Raw genomic sequence first — 11,638 nt, 5'->3', positions numbered from 1 at the left:
CCCAATTCTGCCACAGCAACGAACAGCATGTTTGTCCTCTCACCTTCGGGCCCTCAATAAAATTACACTTTAAAGGTATCATCCTTCAGCCCAACTCTGAATTTTACAAAACCATCAGTGCCCTTTGATGAGTAGTGATGATTTGAGTCGAGTTAAAGATAACCCCGATTAATTTGATCACAAATATTTCCAAAATACACTTACGTGGCAAATAAGATATACACCCTCCCCTCATGGAATTTGCATTCATTGAGAAGAAATAGAGGCAAAATAGCAAAGACAAAATAGGTGCACCTTAGCTCTATAAACAGTAAGAAGGGTTTAGCTAACTTGTGAATAGGTGAGGTTAGGTGTGGGGGCTTCAACTGTGCTCAGGTTGTGAAAGAATTCACCAAGAGACAATGTGAAAAGCAAAGATTTACTTGCATTCCAAGAGAGAAAAGGGAACAGACACCCTAGGAAGTGTAGGCCCTGAGCAGAGTTAGAGGCTTCTTATCTATCAGCCTTATTCATATTTTGGCAGCTTCCAATAATGTCCTTCATAAGCAAAAGAAAATCCAAGAATACATACTATAGTCACTTATGTTTCTTATCTCCTTTAAAGTAGACGATAGCTGCTTAGTTTATCTTCAGTTTTTATGCCATTTACTTCTTTGAAGGATATTTTGTAGAATATTTATTTCGTAGAACAGACCTTAAAATAGGTTTAGCAAGGGCTTGCCTAGCAGACACAAAGCACTGGGTTTGATTCCTCAGCACCACATAAACAGAAAAAGCAGGAAGTAGCACTGAGGTTCAAGAGGTAGAGTGCTAGCCTTAAGCAAAAAGCCAGGGACAGTGCTCAGGCCCTGAATTCAAATCCCAGGACTGGCAAATAATAATGTCTATCTGCTTTTTCATAATTAGGTTCAGGTGATGTATTTCTACTAGGAATACTGCAGAAGTGACCTTGTGAGGACTTTAGATGGGGGCATACTGTTATGCCAAGTTGTGAAACGACCACCAAGAAGACCACCGAGACTCAGACGTTCTAAAATGCAAAAGCAAGGCAAGGCTTTATTCAAGCGAGCTACAAATTGGGCCTCGTCCTACGCACCGACACAGCGGAGGTTAGGAGGAAGCCCCAAGCTGCGATTGCACAGGGCTTATAAAGGCAAAAAGCAAAGTTACAGCAATCAGGTGTTCAAGCAAGACAAAAAAAGTTACAGCAATCCGGCATTCAAGCAAGCAAGATTAGGACAGAGGTACAAATCTGATTGGCTCAGGGCTCGAGGCACAGGGCTTGAGGCATTCTGGGGGCGGTTAGAGTTCTTGACCCACTGGGCCCTAATAAGCTTATCCTGAGTTTGCTCACAGGGCCTGCTTATCTCAGGTAAAGTAGGGCCTGACTTCAAAATGGCTTTAGTCTGGCTCTTCAATACGATGTCAGTTTCTTCTATTACTGATAATACTCATTTTGCACTTTTGCCTAAGGTTTCACCACTATGTTTCTATTTCCCATTTGTAACTAATAAATATTCAGTGATGAAATAACGAGATTATATAAACTTTACCATTCCTCAACCTTTTACTCACTAATTTTAATAATGGTGATTCTTAAATCAATTACTACTATGATAGTTTTATAGTGCTTTTCTAATTTAATCATTTCTTTTACACTGAGTATTGGTTTTCTACCATAAGGCCATCACAAGTTTGTTTTGTTTTGTTTTTGTTCTTTTGGTGCTGGGCCTGGGGCTTGAATTTAGGGCATTATCCTGGGCTTCTTTTGCTCACGGCTAGCACACTACTACTTCAGCCACAGCTTTACTTCTGGCTTTATTTGACAGTTTATTGGAAATAAGAATCTCACAGACTTTCTGCCTAAGCTGGCTTTGAACCACGATTCTCAGATCTCAGCCTCCTGAGTGTCACAGGTATGACCCATCAGTTCCCACTATAAGGTTTTTTTAAACAGGAAAATTTCACTGGACTTAAGTTTATTTTCTTTATTTATTTTGTTGGTCATGGGGCTTGAACTCAGAGCCTTGTCCCCCTTAGAGCCTTGCCTCTGTCCTTGAGTTGTTTCAATGAGTACTCAATGCTAGTACTCTACCACTTTGAGCCACAGCACCACTTCTGGGGTTTTTTATGGTTAATAGATAGGAGTCTTAGGGACTTTCCTGCCCAAGACGGCCTTGAACTGCTATCCTCAGATCTCAGCCTCCTTAGTAGTTAGGATTATAGGGTGAGCCATCAGCACACAGCTTTGACTTAAATTTAAATGACCTCTCTTGTTTCTATGCAATTGCTAAAGGAAACAAGAAGCAGAGGGATACAATATGGCTACAGCAGTTCAAACATCTATCTAGCAAATACCCTAAATCTCTGAGCTCAAACCCCAGTACTACCAAAAAAAGGAGAGAGAAATTAGTTGGGAAGCTAGTGCAGATTTATGGACAATTGGTAATGAAAGATGACTTGGAATAGAGTGGTGGCAGTGATTTTAGATATGGAAGGCTTGCTGGAGAATTGGATGTTAAAAGTAAGGAAAAAGGCATGCCTTGGGAATACAAATCTTTTATTTATCCATTTGCTGAAGAATAAAATCTAACAATTAGTTATAATGTTTCAATAGCAAGAAGAAGCAACTCAAATGCCTTTTTCCTGTGGCTATTTCTGGGGAGTTCATGGCTATTTCTGGAGAGTTCCTGACTTCTTCACTGCTCTCAATGAGGAGAGGTCCCAGGGCCCGCATGGTAGATACTTAATATGATTTTAATAAATCATAATAATGGCTTTAGTAATTACAATAAACAAGTGTTGATTATTCAACTACCAGTAGTTGTGTAAATAATATCTAAGAATTGATTAAGTGTTTTAACATGTAAAAAATCAAATTTACCCTGTCCTATTCTGCTAAGTGATAAATGACAGTTTTCAATTAAAAGAAAAACTTACTCGTAATTGTGAGATTTTAAGATTAGGATTTTTGGGCTGGGAATATGGCCTAGTGGCGAGAGTGCTTGCCTCATATACATGAGGCCCTGGGTTCAATTCCCCAGCACCACATATACAGAAAATGGCCAGAAGTGGCGCTGTGGCTCAAGTGTTAGAGTGCTAGCCTTGAGCCAAAGAGAAGCCAGGGACAGTGCTCAGGCCCTGAGCTCAAGGCCCAGGACTGGCAAAAAAAAAAGAAAAAAAAAAAAAAAAGACTGCTACATTTAGGGGCTGGGGATATGGCCTAGTGGTAAGAGTGCTTGCCTCAGATACATGAAGCCCTAGGTTCAATTCCCCAGTACCACATATACAGAAAGCGGCCAGAAGTGGCGCTGTGGCTCAAGTGGCAGAGTGCTAGCCTTGAGCAAAAAGAACCCAGGGACAGTGCTCAGGCCCTGAGTCCAAGGCCCAGGACTGGCAAAAAAAAAAATTAGGATTTTTGAATAATCGACTTAAGTCTTAGTTAGGTTTACTTTGAGTAATCTATTTTTTGACACAGTTTATTATTATTTATGTTGTGCTCCTCCTGGGGCTCAAGGCTAGAAATGATTTTCTTCATCCTTAGATTCAGACACTGTACCCTTGCCCTCACATCTTCTGTGGACTGACCTAGATGTAAGCAGCCTCTGAGCTGGCTCTCCCTTGTTAACAGGTACCTGGAGGACACACACCTATCTTAATTCACTCAGAATTCCCTTTCCTCTGTTCAACTTTATTGCTCCCTCTGAAATTCAGTGAAACTGACCTTTGAAAGGTTAGATTTTGCTTTTTTAACACAGAGCTCAGCTATGTAGGATTTTAATATGCCACTTGATAGAAGTTGTATGGTTTTAAAAACGTGTTTCTGCTAAAAAGGGGAAAAAAGAATTTCTAACAGAAACAATCCAATGGCTACGACAGACTCGCATTCGTTTTCTGCGATTTTAAGATACATTCTTAAATCTACATGTCTTAAATGTGTTTTTTTTTTAATTCTCAAAAAGAATTCTAAGTGGCCCAATTAAATCGTCTTCAAAAACAAGAACAATGTAAAGAAATTAAAAAAAAATCTATAGATTCTTGTGAAAGGACATAAAAGGGACCTTTTTCGTCAGCTGCCCGGCTAGCTCAGTCGGTAGAGCATGGGACTCTTAATCCCAGGGTCGTGGGTTCGAGCCCCACGTTGGGCGAAAGCGTTTTTAAATCTTTGCATCAACTTCTTCTCTCTAAATTTTACCACTTTTGCCTTCGAAATATTTTGAGCATTACTACACCAGACTAGTGGGAGAAAAAAATACAAAACCAAAGCACCTTTTTACATTAACCAGCTCTCTGGAAACAAGTCCACCTAGGAAACGTAGCCGCTTGCGCGCTGCGCTTGCGCACTAATGCATACCAGGCTTTTCCCCGCATTAAAGCGCAGAGCAAAGTTCGTGCTGGGCTTCCCGCCCGCGGCGCTGAAGAGCGCTCCGTTTTCCCTAGACAGAGCTTCCGTGCCTGTTGGGCCTGCTTTCCACAGCGTTAGAGATGCGGTGTGAAGAGCAGTGGGGGCGCCAGAGGGCGCGGGGGGTCTGCGCCGGGCCTCGCGCCCCGGCTCCCCGCGCCTCCGTCTGCGCCCGTATGCCCGCCTCCTCCGCCGTCAGCGGTGGTTTGTTTATCCGTTTTTCTAGGGCACCGCTTCATCGGCTAGCTACCGGGGAGCAGAGGTTCGATCCCCCCGACCGACGCACCAGAGAACCGCGAGGTGAAGAGGAAGGCGGGACCTGGGACCCCTCCTCCCTGAGAACCGTGAAGTAGTTGCGAACTCGTCCGTAACCGCCGCCGCCGCGCAGTTCCGGGCCCCGAGGCGGGGCGAGGCTGCTAGACCGGCCCCAGGCGGCCCTCCAGCTGCCCGCACCTTCAATTATTTTAGATTAAAAAAAAAAATCTCTCCACTCTTTTGATTGTTCCTTTATACAAAAGAAGCTATTGTTACTTACCTTAAAATGCAAACCCTGACTCACTTTCCTTACAGGATACCTTTAGCTCCTCTTCTCTGTTCTCACTGGAACACCAGGCAGACCCAGTTGTGAGGTAACCTCTCCCTCCATCTCCTAGCCCAGACACAGTCAAGGATAGACCTGTAGTGGATTTTGGGGCGTTACTCGTTAGTGGGACGTGGGGCGGGGGGGGGGAGGGTCTGAGTAAATGATTGGATGTTCAAAAAGAAGCTATGACAGGCTTGGTGCTTTGGTTGGATCATTGTGGGGAGTGCAAAGATGCGGGGTCTCCTGGACTGGGTACTAGTGTGACCTTGAAAAACCCTGTCTACACCTGGGGCTGACTGTAGGGGGATGGAGCAGCAACTGTTGAACACGCACTCCTTTAGCAAGAGGAAGGGGGTTTGGTGCTGTGATCTTGCCTGAAGCGGAGGTTGTGAGAATGGAGTAGGGTAGCCATGAATTTACTGAAGAATCCTTTCACTTCGTGATGGCAGTGAGGCTTAGCTGTGTCAGCCTACTGCAGTCAGGCCTTTTGTATGTATACCGGTACCCTACTCCCACGAACTAGTCAGCTAAACTGCCCATGGAAGGGTTGCCAGTGGATTTCCACTTTACTAAGTTAATTCAACTTGTCACACCTAGCCTACTGGCCTATGAGAAAGTTGTTAAAATTTGATCACTTCGTTCTACATGCACCCCTCCCCTTGGCCTAGCATTGTTGAGGCATTCTTGATTCCCCCCCACCCCTTGTTACTTCCTTTCTGTCCTACCTCTTTATTTGGGAGTGCTCTTGGCATGAGTTTGAGTTCTTGCTTATCTTCTCTACTCATCAAGAACCAGCTATCTGCTTAGGATTCCTCATTTCCACTGAGAATTTGGATCTCTGCTCCTTAAACTTGTATGTAGACCAGGTTTATACTACCTCACTAGGCTTCCCCCCCCCCCCCTTTTTGGTGGTCCTAGGTATTGAACTCAGGATCTTGCTTGGCACTAGGTGTGGCTCTTGAGCCACTCTGACGGCCCTAAACCTCAACTTGAAAAAAAATTGCCTGTTCTGGGGACTGGGCATTGCTCCTGAGGGCTTTTTTTTTATTTTTATTTTTGCTCAAAGCTAGAATTCTACCACTTTGAGCCATACCTCCACTTGGGGTTTTCTGGTAGTCAGAGAGGAAGCTCACAGCCTTTCCTGCCCTGTCTGGCTTCAAACACTAATCCTCAGATCTCAGTCTCTTGAGTAGCTAGTATTACAGAACCTGGAAAAACTTAACTCTTGATCTTTGTCCAAACTTGCTTCTCTGGGAGTTTTCCTCCCTTAAAAAATTAATAGCAATATTACCTAGTTATGAAAGCCAGCCACTCATTCCTCTCTCCAACTCCATTTGAAAGTGCCTTTCAATGAAATCAGCCTTTCTCTCCTCCCCTCCCACACTGACTGTGGGTTGGCCAAGTGACTGCTTTTGGCTAAGCATGACACATGCAGTGTATTGATGATGTCTTCCACAATGATTTACATGATGAGACTTGGTGCAAAATGCCAGGTAACTGGTCTGAGCACTTCAGAACACCATGGTCTGAGGAAGCCTAAGCCAGCTGTGAACAAGCCATGTGGAGAGCTGCATGGAAAGCAAAGCTGCCTGAATACGTTCATTCCAGCACATCTTTGAAATACCGTCTAGTGAACCACTGGCAGCTGAATATCATGTGACATTGTCTAAGCCTCATCTGAATGTCTAACCCACCAAATCAAGAACAAATAAGCTTCTATTTTTAAGCTCCTAGATTACAGGACAGTTGGTTATATAGCAATAGAAAACAAATATTGCCATCAAATTTCTCAGGAAATCCTTCCCAAATACTTTACAAATGTATTTTGAGTTGGGCTTCTCTCCTTTTCTGCTAGCACCCTGGTCTATACCGTCACTCACCTGGATTATTACAATGTTTTTTCTTGCTCTGGTCTTTGTCGCCTCATTCAATATCTAGAAAAATCCAGATCTTGGCTAGGCACCTGTGGCCCATGCCTGTAATCCTAGCTACTCAGAAGGCTGAGATATGAGGATTGCCTTTGGTTGCTAGCCCAGGCAGACAAATTTGTGAGACTTGTCTCCAGTTAATCACCCCAAATCTGGAAGTGGAGCTGTGGCTCAAGTGACAGAGCTGTCTATAGCTCAGGGACAGAGAGAGCGCAGGCTCTGAGTTCAAGCCTCAGGACTGGAGGTCAGATTTGCCCTCACAGGGTGTGCCCACCTCTCCCTGTTTCTCTGACTTCATCTCCTTTTCCTGATTCACTGTACAGCAGCCCAAGAACTTTCTTGCCACTTGAGGACATCAGCCATGCCCTCTCTTAGGGCTCTCACCCTGATGGCTGCTTTTTCCTACATTTTCTCCCCAAAAGCCACATACTATTTTCACTAGTTTAATCTTTCTTCAACTCACAGAGAATGAAGCCCAACCTCTTCAAATTAGCAGCTACCCCATCATCCACTTTATCCTTCTCACCTTTTCTATAGAAGGCACTCCCACTCCTATGGAACTAGTTTTGGAAAGGCAGCAAGCATCTCAAACACCTGTGAGTATCTGACAGCAATACCAAACTAAGGACTTAGAGAGGGTATCTTATTTTATTAGGGCTGCCAAATCAAAATGCCATAACTTGTGGCACAACCCTTTTCTTAAATGAGTCCTGGAGTTTCAAGGCTCCAAATCAAGACATGCATAATAGGGCTGTGCTCACAAAAAGCTCCCTGTTAGAACTTGCTCTCTGCCTTTCTCAGCTTCTGCTGTCACAGGCAATTCGTGGCATTCCTTGGCTTGTAGCTGCATAACTGCATTGTCTGCCCTGGTTCTCACATGCTCTTTTGCCTGGGCACCTCTCACACGTGGGGTTTTCCTCTTCTTATAAGAACACTAGTCAAACTAGATTGGGGCCCATTGTAATGACCTCATTTTGATTTGACCTTATCTTTTGCTTCCAAGTAGGGTCCTGTTCATAAGTAATGGGTACTAGGCCTTCAGCATATCTTCTGGTGAATCACACTTCAATCCTAGCAGAGACTCATAGTCCTTAACCTCGGTCCCTAGGGACCTGCCACTTTATAGCTGTGAAGCTCTACTTTATTCACACATCTTTTTTTTTTTTTTTTACCAGTCCTGGTGCTTGAACTTATGGCCTGAGCACTGTCCCTGGCTTCTTTTTGCTCAAGACTAGCACTCTACCACTTGAGCCACAGCACCACTTCCAGCTTTTTCTGTATCTTTGGTACTAAGGAATCAAACCTAGGGTTTCATGCATGCTAGGCAAGCACTCTACCACTAGGCTACATTCCTAGCCCACACATCTTGTTTTATCCTATGATGAAAACTTCTCATTAATCATCTAAATTTAACACAGGTTATTGTGAATGCAAAGAGGAAAAGTTATCTTTTGTCAGTTATCCAGCTAATTTGGGGGGGGGGGTATGACTTGGTGTGAACTCAGGCTCTAACTAGACTGGTGCTCCTAGAACTTTTTATTTATTTTTCTTTTTTTGGCCAACATGGGGCTCGAACTCAGAGCTTAGGCGCTGTCCCTGAGCTCTTTTACTCAAGGCTAGCACTTCACCACTTTGAGCCATAGGGCCACTTCCTGTTTTCTGGTGGTTAATTCGAGATAAGTCTCACATACTTTCTTACTGGGGCTGGTTTTGAACTGCAATTCTAGGATCCTAAGTAGCTAGGATTATAGGTGTGACCACCAGCAGTGCCCGGCTCTTTTTAGTATTTTTTGGATAGGGACTTGCATCTCACCCCTCCCCCACCCCAAGCATGATCTTCCTACTATATATGTTTCTGTGAAGCTGGGACAGGCATACAACATCCTGACCAGCTTTTGTGTTGAGACAGGTCTCACTTTTGGCCTAGGCTGGCCTTGGAACATGATTTGTGCCTCTTGAGTAGCTGGGATTCCAGTGTAAGCTACTATGCCTATCTCCTCTTTCTTTCTTTTTTTTTTTTTCCTGAGACTAGGCCTCACTATGTTGCTGAGATCAGCCCCAAACCCATCTCTGTGATCCTCTAGCCTCAGCTCCCCAAGTAGCTGGGACTACAGGCATACACCACTGAGCATGGCTGAGATTCCTAAAATGATACTTGCTGCAAAAAAAAAAAGGTAGTTACTAAAATATAACCAGACAGTAAAAGAGAACTTGTCTCTACTGTATTAGTAAGAGAAAATGTTAGTGAACCCATGTGATTGACAGTTCCTCTGAAGTTTCACTGTTCAGAGACTTTTAAAATGGAACTTCTATTCCAGAAAAGAAGATACCAGCCTTGTAGAAATTCTAACATAAAAGTTAGAATTACCTCTGTTGTAGGGCTGGAAATATGGCCTAGTGGTACAGTGCTTGCCTCATATACATGTAAGCAAGCCCTGGGTTCGATTCCTCAGCACCACATATATAGAAAAGGCCAGAAGTGGCACTGTGACTCAAGTGATAGAGTGCTAGCCTTGAGCAAAAAGAAGCCAGGGACAGTGCTCAGGTCTGAGTTCAAGCACCAGGACTGGCAAAAAAAAAAAAAGAAAAGAAAAAGAAAGAAAGGAAAGAATTACCCCTGTTGTGTATTATGTGCTTAGGGCTGATCAGGACTCTGGAAAAGCGGGTGCTTAAGGAGTGGTGGGCTTGGAAGATTTAAGGTTCTCACCTGAATGGGCAAACTGAACTTGCAGCTTTATCTATTGAATTAACATGAATTTCAAATTCTTCATGATCCTCTCATTAAGTCTAAGTCATAATTAGCCATTGTGCCCATGGCTCCAGCATCAACACATCACCGACTCTAAGATGACCCTAGTGAACTACTAGTGGTGGAGTGCCTATGTAAGAAGCCCAAGGTCCTGAGTTCAAGCCCCAGTGAAATATGTCCTAGAGAGAAGCTATTTCAATCTGAAATAACTCCTGACTACTTTTCTTTCAGGAACTAGGTCAAAGCTTCCTTCATGTTTTCTTCAACTACATGGTCAGGATTAACTACCTCAGTAACAGTTGCTAACTTTTTATAGCACCTAACACAGTGTTTCACAATCATTTGTGAATCTCCTGTAGGGAAATGTCCACCTTTAATTGTTAGAGCACAATTATTATTATTATTGTTATTATTATTATTTTGCCGGTCATGGGGCTTGAACTCAAGGACTGGGTGCTGTCCCTGAGATCCTTTTTGCTCAAAGCTAGTGCTCCACTATTTGAGTCCCAGCCCCACTTGTGGCTTTTTCTGAGTAGTTTATTGAAGATAAGAGTCTCACTCTTTCCTGCCTAGGCTAGCTTTGAATTGGATTACAGGCGTGAGCCACCACTGCCTGGGTAAATCTTAGTCTTGAGTTACAAAATGGCACATAGTGAAAGTAGTGCTGCTTTTTGTTTGAAGTGCCAGACTTTGAAGTCAGGCCCCACTTTACCACGCGAACCCCACTTTACCACGTGAACCTGAGATAAGCAGGCCCTGTGAGCAGACCCAGGGCAAGTTTAGTAGGGCCCAGCCGGTCAAGAACTCTAACTGCTGGGAATGCTTAACTCTAACCACCCCTAGAATGCCTTGAGCCCTATCAGATTTGTACCTGTGTCCTAATCTTGCTTGCTTGAACACCTGATGCTGTAACTTTGTTTTTGCCTTTATAAGCTGTGTAATCACAGCTTGGAGCTCCCTCCTAACTTCCGCTGTGTCGGTGGGTAGGACAAGGCCCGAGTTGCAGCTCACTTGAATAAAGCCTTGCCTTGCTTTTGCATTTCGGAATGTCTGAGTCTCGGTGGCCTTCTTGGTGGTAGTCTCGCGACTTGGCACAACAGATTTGCCATCAGTCATGGGACTTGAACTCAGGGCCTGAGTGCTGTCCCTTTGTGGTTTTAAGGTTAGTGCTCTAAAGCTTTGAGCCACAGTTCCAAGTGTGGTTTTTGAGTAGTTAATTGGAGATAAGAGTCTAATGGGGACTTTTCTGCCCGGGTTGGCTTTGAACTGCAATCCTCAGATCTCAGCCTCTGAAAACCAAGGAAAAGTGTAGTCCTCCAAGCTCCTACAAACAATAGGGCTTGTACAATTTTACTGTCTTAGAGTTTACTCTTAGCTTCTATAATTCCATTTTGGTGACTCCATGCTAGAAGGCTGCACCAATTACCCCCCCACCCCCATGAGACTAGTTCTCTGTAGTTTGGCACTTAAAAATATATGTAGCCTTTGTTCCTCTCTGTATTTAGGTAGCAACCATAGTAGTTACAGAAATGCCTTGGTGACTCTCAGGTTGGTTCACATGATCAAGTACTGCATAGTTTTAGCCCACTCATGCTTGCTTAGTTGATATTAGGGGAACATGGAACATGAGCCACAGTGCCACTTCTGGCCTTTTCTGATTATGTGGTGCTGAGGAATCAAACGCAGGGCTTCGTGCATGCTAAGCAAGTACTTTACCACTAGGCCACATTCCCAGCCCCCGATTTTCTATTTTTAATGTCAGGAAACCAGCTTTCATTAGTTGTGTGGGCATCTTCATATATAATGGATATGGCAAAACTCTGAAAGATCCAGCCAGAAAGCAAAATCAAACTAAGACTGGAGTTAGAAGTATATAGGCCAGAAAAATATATCAATTCTGTCTCTCTATATATATACACACACATACACATACACACACCCTATTCACAGGTATCTAGAAAGAAAAATTTAGCAAA

At 43.7% G+C, this 11,638-nt stretch overlaps 1 non-coding gene across 1 annotated transcript; it reads left to right on the top strand.

Moving 5' to 3' along the window:
* The first annotated feature begins 4,075 nt into the window (after positions 1–4,075).
* Positions 4,076–4,148, top strand: Trnak-cuu. Its single transcript has one exon. It is a non-coding gene; the product is annotated as a tRNA-Lys (tRNA).
* The last annotated feature ends 7,490 nt before the right edge of the window (positions 4,149–11,638 follow it).

Source organism: Perognathus longimembris, chromosome 14 (assembly GCF_023159225.1).
Source record: "Perognathus longimembris pacificus isolate PPM17 chromosome 14, ASM2315922v1, whole genome shotgun sequence".
In the NCBI taxonomy this organism is placed as follows: Eukaryota; Metazoa; Chordata; class Mammalia; order Rodentia; family Heteromyidae; genus Perognathus; species Perognathus longimembris.
Note: the sequence above shows the minus strand (reverse complement) of the source record. Positions and strands in the feature narration are given on the sequence as shown.